Here is a 10631-nt window from a genome sequence, read left to right on the forward strand (position 1 = left end):
ATCATTCTTTTCTGAATTTTCTATGTTCTAAAACTGGAGCCCTGGGCCTCCGAGTGGCATGTCAGTGACATGAGGCCAGCAGGTGTGTGCCTGCTGGCTGTGACTGCACCACCCACAGGCCCCAAATCCCTCCAGAGCCACGGAGCGGGTGTCTGCAAGGCACCCATGGGGGAGGACTTTCCTTTCTGGTCTTTAAGAGGCCCGAAAGCTAATGCCCTGGCCCATGTTCTCAGGGATTAGCTAACTAGAATGAGGACTCGGGAGAATGTGACACGAGACAGTCCTGGGCGAAGGGTACACGGGATCCTCTGGGGAGCAGCAGCCCTGTAGCCCACGTGCACCAGCAGCCTCCCAGCCAGGCGGAACCCACAGCTGTCACATTGCCCACGCCCCAGTTCTAACCAACAGGGGGTGTGGCTAACATGTCAGCTCCCTGAGAATGGGGTGCAAACTTGCAGGTCCTTGCCTGCCCCCCTTCACGTCCCGGGTAGCCCACCGCACCCCGACTTCCCATCAGAACCCCTTCTCTCCCCCAGGCACCCCAACCCCTGCTTGCACACTAAGCTTCAGATCCGGCTCCACAGGCCCCCCTCCAGCTGTCACAGGCACAGACTAAGTGTGCGACTGGGAAGACCTTTTATCCGCAGATAAAGACATCAAGGCTTGGCGAGCCCAAGAACACAAAACTAAGCCAACTTGAAACCCAAAGCAGCCTGCAGTCAGGTTTTGTCCTGGCCTCCCTCTGCACAGATGAACGGATTAGTTAGCTGGTTAATGTCTCCCCCTCCCTAAGCTAACACAGGCAGGACCTTCTGAGTTCTCTCCCCTCTGCCTGGCAGACACTTATTTTCAACCACGACTTTGGGCAGAAGAAATGTGAGTACAGGTTAGCCAGCCCTCTGCCGGCTCTGAATCACCTTTCCCGCACGGGAGCCTCTGCTATTTATTACATGGTGTTTTATTTTGGACAGGGTTTGGTCCTGGTGAATGCTTTGAGATGCTTGTCATAGTTTTTCAGATGCAAAAGACTTTTATGATAAATAAAAATAAAATACAGCAGTACCCAGGTTACCTGTATCTGCCTCCGGACCGGGGTAATTCCACCTGAAGACGTTCATTCCTCAGAAAGGCTACCTAAATCCCACAATGCCAATGAAAGTTACAGGGTTGACTCAAAAAAAGGCCCTCTGTACCCAACGCTGACCTGTCTAACCCTTCCTGTTCCCCTCTGGACTCTACAAAAATGCGAAGGGCTTTCAAAGGGACAGTTAGGGGACAGATCCACCTGAAAGAAGAACCATTTTTGCACATGTTGAGCACCTACTATGTGCCAGGCATTTTATATTTTACTTCATTAAAAGCATCAAGGCGACACTCAAAGATGGCTCTCTCCATCCTACCAGAGCAGGCGAGGGGAATTATAGTCCAAGGCCACCCACCTCCTCCCAGGGGAGCCCACCCTCTCTTAAGGGGCAGACCCCTTAAGCCCCCATCACAGATACCCCAGTTGTAGGCATCCCTCTGTATTACGGTGAGAGATTTTAACGCCTCCCTGGGGGGATGTATAACGGACAGACAAGAGTAACAGTGTCGTTCTGGATTTTTAATTATATTACTATCATAAGGCTGTGTGACACCCCCAGCCTTTGAGGGCCCTACCTCCCAAAGAGGCTGTCAGTGCGACAGAGCAGGGCACACGTACCTGGTCTGCTTCAAGGTCAGCCTAGGAGGGCCTCACACTCCTCTGGGCAGGTGTGCCATCCTGGGGGCCAGGGCTGGGCCACACCCTGGCCTCGGGAACGCACCGACTCACTGCCCGCCGGGGGCAGTGAGCCTCAGCTGCAGAACAAAGGGCTTGAGTTAGTTCCCTCCGGAGGACTCTACACATTTACAAATTGTTCAAATGTACACATCAGGGATTTAAAAATATCATTTTCAGACCTTTCTATTCGATCCTGGGCCAGGCATGTACTCCCTTCCTGGAGAAAGCCGCCATCTCACCTCTCCGCCACCTGGGAGGGGAGAAGAGAAAATGCCCACCAGGTCGCCTGGCAGAGGCGCAGGCCACCTCTCTGAGTCGCTGCCCCGGGCCTCACCTGCTGCCGGCGGCCCTACGCTACTGTGTGCTAAGGGGGAGGGGTGAAGGAAGGAGTAGCCAGTGCAGACTGACATCAGGGGAAGAACAAAACACTACAGGGGTCCAGCAAGAACAGGGGGCTTGCCGAGAGCTCAGGAGTCACAGAGCAAAGGCAGGGCCCAAGTGCCGCCAGTGTGGACCTTAGCTGGGTTGACATGCAGGCCCTGAGACCCATGAGATGTGCGGCCTGGGTCAGCCCCACTTACAGAAGTGACATCGACCCATAGGGTCTGAGGTTTGTCTCTGGGCCTCAGGCTCCTCTTCTGCAAAATGGGGATAATAACTAACACCTTCACAGGGTATTCTGAGGATTCAAGGAATGAAAACAGTGCCTGGCACATAGTAAGGACTCAAGAAATATCACGGAGGGACCCAAACGTAGTGATGGGGGGACTGTATCATGTGACGTGATATAGTCCCATGAGAAAAGCAGGACAGAGGCTGTGAGTGGATTGTGGTTGCTACTGTGGAGAGTGCATGCACCTCCCAAACCTAGGCTTTCATACTTAAAGAAACCCATTTATCCAATAACTTTCTAGAAAGAAGCGAAGTTCCAGTGGACGGGACAGCAGCAGAGCCACTGATCGCTTGCATCAAAGGTAAGACTTGGGGTGGGGACCTCATGCTGACCTCCCCCTGGGGGGCCTGGGCAGTGAACGGGGCCTGGGCCAGCGCTCAGGAAGAGAGGTTAAAGGGTTTGCTTGCCTGCAAGAAAAAACCATGACGTGGAGGACTCAACAGCTCTGCTCAAATACTTGAGCGGCTATAATTAGCAGGTCCTGGGCCAGCTGTCCTGTCCCTCTGCCCACAACCAAATTAGCCAAAATGAGTCGGGGATGACCGCGTGAGTGAGATTTTCGAGGAGACCGAGGGGAGACACCGAGGTCCCCGTTCCTTTGGTCTGGGCTCCTGTCGGGCCATGAAATGAAAGTGGCCCCTCCAGTCCTCAGGGGCCCCAAATGGCCAGTGCCCACTGCGCCCCGGGCATCGGCTCCTGCCCCTCTGTCCACCAGCGGAGGGAAGAAAGCCTAAGCCTGGCTTTGAACACTGCCTCTGTGTCTTCCTTCCTGAACCGAGCTCTCTGAATCCCAGTTAAAGCTGTGAGACCAGACACGCCCACCCCATAAGGAACAAAGTCAATATTAGGGGCCCCGTGCCCAGGGTCGTGCCTGACACAGAGCAGACACTCGGGAAACATCCATTTTAATAAATGAGCGCTAATTACCCCCATCTGGAGGACACGTGCCTTCTGCACCCTACACCGCCCCCCCGCCCCCCATCCCTCACTAGCTCCAGTCACGGGCGGCTTACTGCTGGGGCTGTTCAATGGCCTGGATCCGAGCGCCTTCGTCACCGCTAATTACGGCTCCTGGGCAAGCCGCTTCACCCTCTGGACTCTGGTTCACTCACTTGCAAGGCAGGGCGTCATCACCTCACAGGGTTAATGGGAAAATTAAAGTTGACACCATGCGTGAAAACACTGTCTGAGTCCGTCTGACCATTACAATTATAGCGGGTGTTCTAAAAGTAATAATCATAAGAGTCCTAATGAAAATAACAGGCCCTGACTCGTTGGTAGCATTTCACAGTTTACAAAGGGCTTGCTGTGCCCACCTCCCCTGGGAAGGCTGTGCTCCTTCCGTTATGTAAATGGGGAGACTGAGGGCAGCCTCGGCCTCCCACTCCAGCCCAAGCTGCCCTGCATGTCCCCAGAACCCATGCCCCTAGGCCTGCAGCCACAGCACACCAGGCACAGAGGGAGCCCACCAGAGATGTGAAAAAGTCCACCGAGACCCCTCCCAGCCCAGCTGTCAAACCTGGACCAACACTAGAAGAAGCCACCCAGCCTGTGTTCCCAACTGTGGAACTCGTACGAGAACCCCCAGTTTGTAAGCGTGGCTGGTGGAACTAACTTCCACCTGCTCAGCCAACCCCTCCCCTCACCCCTGCTCCCCCAGGGTCACCCCTCAAGCCTCTCTCAGGACCCCAGAACTACAGGAGCCAAGTGAGAAGACCACGGCCCAAGCCTCCCTGCAGATGTGGGGAAACTGAGGGCCCAGGGGGAGAAGGGCATGCTGAAAGTCAGCGTGGGCCCCAGGCTGGCAGCTGGTACGGGCTCCTTCCCCTGCTCACTTGCCTTGAAAGGCAAGAGCAGCCTCAGGACCAGCTGATTGGCCCCGCCGATTGGGGCAGCCCAAAGGAGGCCACTCTCCCGGTGACCCTCTCCCGGCCCCGCCCGCAGGTGGCACTCTCCCCCTCCCCGGGTTATTCTGGGCCCAGCAATCCAGCTGCCCCCGGAGTTGCCAGTCAAGCAGTGGCAGGACAGGCACTCTACATCGGAGGGGACACTGCTGGGTCAGGGGCACTTCCCTTCACCTTGATGGCCTGGGGAGGCGAGGGGCTGCAGGGACCCTCTCCAGGAGACCTCCACCCAGCCCAGGATGGAGGTGGAGGTGAAGCCCAGGGGACAGCGCCAGCTCTGCCATAACTCGCTGTCTTCCTGAGTCACCGTTTCCCCCTTCTAGGCACTCAGTGTCCCCAGTTATGTCTGAGGCCCGGAGGGGCCTGACAGTCAAGGACCTCTGTCCAGGCCCCAGGGGAAGAAAGGGGAGTAACAGAGACTAGCTGTTCTGGGTCAAGGTGAGAAGGGTCTCCTATCTGTAAGGCCCAAGGGGTCTTTAGCCCAAGTCAGGGAGTTGAGTGCCAAGGCAGGGTCTCGGAAGGGAGGGACCCCCAACTTGAGCTCTGCCAGGCCAGCAGCCCCTGAAGGTCCCATGGTCCACTGGGACCCGGGACCCAACCCAGCTCCTCTTGGGACCCTCAGGGAGCCCCCCCCAGAAGCCCCACCACCCTTCTCCTCTGCCCCCACCTAGCAAGCTGAAGGCGGAGAGGGACCACGCCACTGGTCCACAGCAGGGGAATCAAGAAGGACCCCCAGCCTCAGCCTGCTAAGGGCACAACTTGACCTTGACATTAGTTTAACAGAATAACTAACAACAGCCTGTGGCCCTCCCAGTGCCCCTGTGCGCCCACCCGCATCGTGAGGCTCCATTCCATCCATGCCACCAGCAGGACTGGGGCAGTGCAGGGAGCACACGGAAGACACTCATTTCCAGATGACCGAGCCCCCAAGACCCGGCGGTTGTGTCCCTCGAACCCAAGTGGTTCTGAGCACAGCCTTGAGGCAGCGCAAGGCAGAGAGGGGTGTTCACCTGACAACAGCCCTGGTGCCCACCTGACGGCCCCGAGAGCCAGGGGGCTCCAGGTGTGACAGCCAGCGTCTAGGAGGCCGGAAAAGGGGAACACGAGAAGCCCTCCTTCCCCGTCCCCCCCTCACCCCACCTCTTTCTCACTGTCCTACCTTCTCCTCAGCCACTTGGGCCTCCGCCCCCCTCCCTTGTCCTAACCTCTCCCCTAATTCCTCCACCTCCGCCCCCGGCCCCAGGCTCAACCCCGCTCCTAAACATCCTCTCAGCTCCTCTTCCAAGCTCTATTTTTAAAATCAGATTTCCTTTACTGTGCAAGTGAGCTGACCAGGAGAGGTATTCGCTGAGGGATTGGGCCCCCCCCCCGCTCCCCACACCCAACCCTTCATAGACACACGTTGGCAGCCCTGACCCAATGGGCCACTTGCTCAGAGGCGAGCAAGGAGCTGACCTGACCGAGAAGGCTCCAGGCACTGAAGGTGGTGAGGCTGGGCTGTCTGTGTATGAGTGTCGGGAGGGGAAGAAAGAGGGTCCAACCCAAAGACTCCAAACCAGGTACACTAACTCATCCTGGATTTTGGAGGGGTTTTTTTTGTTTTGTTTTGTTTTGTTTTTCGGTAAGGTTAAGAATTTCCAAATCAGTAGACATTTCAGAAAGAAATTTTTGTGAGGCTTGAGACTTCAACCTGTATCCGGCTGCATTTGTAGGACTGAGAATGCTACTTCCGGAGAGCCCAGAGGAGAGGCAGGGGCAGCCCCTGGGCTGCATGCAGCTGCAGTGGTTGGGCCCGTGGAGGACAGGCGTCAGAAGGAAGCCCACAGTGGTTGTCCAAAGCGGTACGTGGGTCTCTGACGATGCCCAAGGCTCTTGCAAAGGGGCAGACAGCTGAGCCCAGTGGAGCTTCAAGGGGGTGCTCACAGGAGTACAGGGAAACCCCCACCCTGCCCCTCCAAGACCCCGAGCTCACCTCCAGCACAGTGTTGAACACAAGGGTGTGGTCCTCATCTCTTTGCTGGTGATGTGCTGCAAGGTTGCCTCCATTCCTTTATCTTGGAGATCTAGCATAACGCCTGGTCCGGAAAAGAGAATCAGGACATGCTGCCTGAATTAATGAATCACAGGTAGAGAGATGAGTTTTAAAAAACAAAAGGACCTGGGACAATGAAATCAAGATGTGTTTGGGGGGCAAGAAGTAAGAAACCCAGTCTTTGAGGAGTGAAGGGTGAAAGGAATAAGAAACTGAAGCTAAGCATTCTAGATGGTGCAAAATGTTGGTTTCGTGCAAATTTAGGCTTTAGACCCTAAGTAATAAAGAGCGGTGTGAAGATTTTTCAGTATAACCAACAATTGGTCCAATTTGCATTTCATGCTCAGGCAATTGGATTGTATGTTATGGACATGCATGTGGAGGGTTTTAAACTGAGGAAACCATGATTAAATTTGGGAGCCATGCTAAGACAGGGAGACATTTCGTTAGTGATGAAAATTCATTAAAAAGATTTTAAGTGGGGGGGTTCATGAATAGATTTGGGGTTTGGGGGGAAGAAGTCTGGACTTCATTTTGAGAAGTGACAGGATCAAACTTTTATAATCATGCTAAGGAGTTTGGATTCTTGCCAGTGGGTTTGAAGAAATGTGATGGGGAGATTTTTGCTTGTGGGAGGTAAGTCTGCAGAAAAACATAACATATATTTTAAGGCTTTGGACTTTATATTACAGGCAATGAGGAAACATTGGAAAATTGTACAGGGAAAAGTAAGAGCCACACATTTAAGTATCATGCTAAAACATCTGGACTTTACATGTTGAAGGGTGCCAAAGTCTGACTTTCAGAGCACACCAAGGAGATCTGCTTGATGCTGACAGTAAGGCTGAAAGACTTTGATCAGAGGAGTTACATGATCGACATTGGGAATATGCACAGAAATGTGGAATTTATTTTGAGGCTCTGACATGATGAGATTTTTGCACGTGCCTAGGAATTTGATTTTAGGCAATAAAAAGTTCTAAGAGCGTGACATGCTGAGTTTTGTTGTATTCGATAAAGAGTATGAAGTGACATTACAATATAAAATTCACATTTGATGCTAAGATTTTGGATTTTTATTCCATAATTCCACAATCAAGAGACACTGTGAGATTTTAAGCGCAGTGACAAGATCAAACTTTATTGACTGTGCTAAAAAGCGTGAATTTTATTTTAAGGGATGACAAGATCAAATTTTTATATCATGCTAATAAGTTTGGATTTAAGCCAATAAAGGTTTCAAAGAATGACGGGGTGAGATGTGGGGATGTTTTTATAGACCAGTCCGAAGATAAATTACATGGTAAAACGCTGTATTTTACGATGAGTAGCTGGGACTTTATGTTACAGGCTATGAAGAAACCTTGAGAAGTTTTAAACTGGGGAGTTACACGATCAAACGTACACATTTCAGCAGAGCTACAAGAGTGGATTTTTATGGTAAAGATAATATGATCAGATTTTTTTTTTTTTTTTTCAGTACGCGGGCCTCTCACTGTTGTGGCCTCTCCCGTTGCGGAGCACAGGCTCCGGACACACAGGCTCAGCGGCCATGGCTCGGGCCCAGCCGCTCCGCGGCACGTGGGATCTTCCCGGACCGGGGCACGAACCCACGTCCCCTGCATCAGCAGGCGGACTCTCAACCACTGCGCCACCAGGGAAGCCCTATGATCAGATTTTTATAACATGCCAAGGAGATGTGATTTTATGTGAGAGTGGAAGGCATTCAAGCATCTCATTCGGGGGAGGGATATGATCTCATTTTTGAACCCTCATGCGGAGGCACTTGGATTTTAGCCAGTAAAGGGTCTTAAGGAGTGACTGATGAGAGGTTTGTCTCCAGGGGAATTAGCTGGTAAAACATATTTTATGCTAAGGTGTCTGGATTTGATGAACCAGATAATGAAGGCACATCGACAGCTCAGGGGAGGCACCCCTTGGTACAAGCGCACACTGTCTGTACTTTATGCTCAGGAATTGGAGCACTTATGGAAAGTAATATAGAGAGGCAGGGCAGGACTTTACACTTATACAGAGGTTATATGATTGAATTTGCACAGCAGGCTAAGAAGTTTGGACACTATTTTGAGGAACAACAGGATCACTTTTTTGTGTCGGGCTAAGGAATTTGGATGTCAGCCATTAAAGAGATTTTAAGAAAAATTTCTGTGTTTGATAAGAGCAGTCTGCAGAGAAATTGCACAGTAAAATGCGTATCTTATGCTAAGGAGTTTAGATCCTATCTCACAGGTGACTAGAGACATTGTAAGATTTTAAGCAGAAGTTACAAGACCAAATTCATGCATCTGGCAAGGAAATGTGACCTTTTATGACATGGTCAAATTTTGATATCATGCCTAATTTAGAGGTTTGGAATTAAGCCAATAACAAGTTTAAGAAGTGACCTGGTGAGATGTGGGGTTTTATATCCATGAGTTTGCAGATCAATTACATGATAAAAATTTTTAGTTTATGCTAAGTGATTGGAACTTCATATTATAGGCAATGAAAAGAAAGTTTTGTAAGCTTTAAATAGAGAAGTTATGGATAACTTTTATGCCTCTTGCTAAAACTTTAAACACTGATGTGAAAGAGTAGCCAGAGCAAGTTTTCACAACACGCCAAGGATATCAGATTGTAGGGTGAAGTCGAGAAAGCTGAAGGATTTAATCAGGTACCTCATCAAATTTATAAATATGTTGAGAGTCTCGGCTTTTTATTTATTTATTTGTTTGTTTGTTTGTTTAAACTGAGTGCCAGGTCTTCGTTGTAGCACGCAGGATCTTTAGTTGGGGCGTGCGGAATCTTTCAGTTGTGACATGCGGGCCCCTAGCTGCAGCATATGCAGGATCTAGTTCCCTGACCAGCGATCAAACCCGGGCCCCCTGCATTGGGAGCGCAGAGTCTTAACCGTTGGACCGCCAGGGAAGTCCCAAGAGTCTAGACTTTATATTAAGAAGGGGATAATCTAGTTTTTAAATCGTCTTGCTAAGGTGTTCAGATTTTAGCTAATTAAGGGATTTAAGAGACATAACTCAGATTGTGTATTTTACGTTTTAGCCAATTTAAATTTTTAAATTGTAAATTTTAGCCAATAAAGGATTTTAAGGGTAGTAAGAGACCTACTGAGATTTTATATTTTAAATTTTATCCAATTTAAAATTTTTAATTTTAAAATTCAAATTTTAGCCATTTTAATTTTTTTAGTTTTCAGTTTTGGCCAGTAAAGCACTCTAAGGGTTTTTAAAGACATACTGAGATTTTATATTTCAAATTTTAGTCAATTTAAAATTTTAGCCAATAAAGGGTTGTAGGTGACATACTGAGATTTTATGTTCTAAATTTCAAATGTTAGCCAATTTAAACTTTTAAATTGTAAATTTTAGCCAATAAAGGATTTTAAGTGTAGTAAGAGACCTACTGAGATTTTATATTTTAAATTTTAGCCAATTTAAAATTTTTAATTTTAAAATTCAAATTTTAGCCAATTTAATTTTTAAAATTTTAAATTTTAGCCACTAAAGTGTTTTAAGGGTTTTAAGAGACAACTGAGATTTTATATTTTAAATTTCAGCCAATTTAAAATTTTTAATTTTAAAATTCAAATTTTAACCAATTTAAATTTTTTATTTTAAAGTTTAGCCAATAAATCATTTTAAGGGTTGTAAGAGACATACTGAGATTTTTGTTTTAAATTTTAGCCAATTTCAATTTTCAATTTTTAAATTTTAGCCAGTAGAGGGTTTTAAGGGTTGTAAGAGACATACTGAGATTTTTATTTCTAATAGATGAGTCTGCAGATGAATTATTGTGTCAAATTTTGTATTTCAGTTAGAGACTTGGAATTTTACAATAATACACAGTTAACAGGACTTTTATGAAGAGGAAATGAGTTAATTTATGCAATATGCTATATACATATTCTCATAATGGAGATGATCGTGATTATGATGATTTTACATAAAAAAATGTAATCTCTGCCTTGAGGGAATGACATGATCAGAATTTTCTATTATTCTAAGGCCTTACATTTTAGGCAGAAAAAGATTTCGGTGAGTTTATGTGTCAGGAATTTTTATGCTAACAGGTTTGGATTTAATATCGTAGACAGCAAATAAGCAGCGAAAGGTTTTAATCAGAGGGACTGCAGGATCAAATTTAACTGTCATGCTAACAAGAATGTATTTAATTTTGAGAAACAGCAGATCAGAATTTCGTATCGTGCTGGAAAGTCTGGATTTTAGCCAATGAGGAGTTTTA

The sequence above is a fragment of the Mesoplodon densirostris genome, chromosome 4, assembly GCF_025265405.1.
Source record: "Mesoplodon densirostris isolate mMesDen1 chromosome 4, mMesDen1 primary haplotype, whole genome shotgun sequence".
Classification (NCBI taxonomy): Eukaryota; Metazoa; Chordata; class Mammalia; order Artiodactyla; family Ziphiidae; genus Mesoplodon; species Mesoplodon densirostris.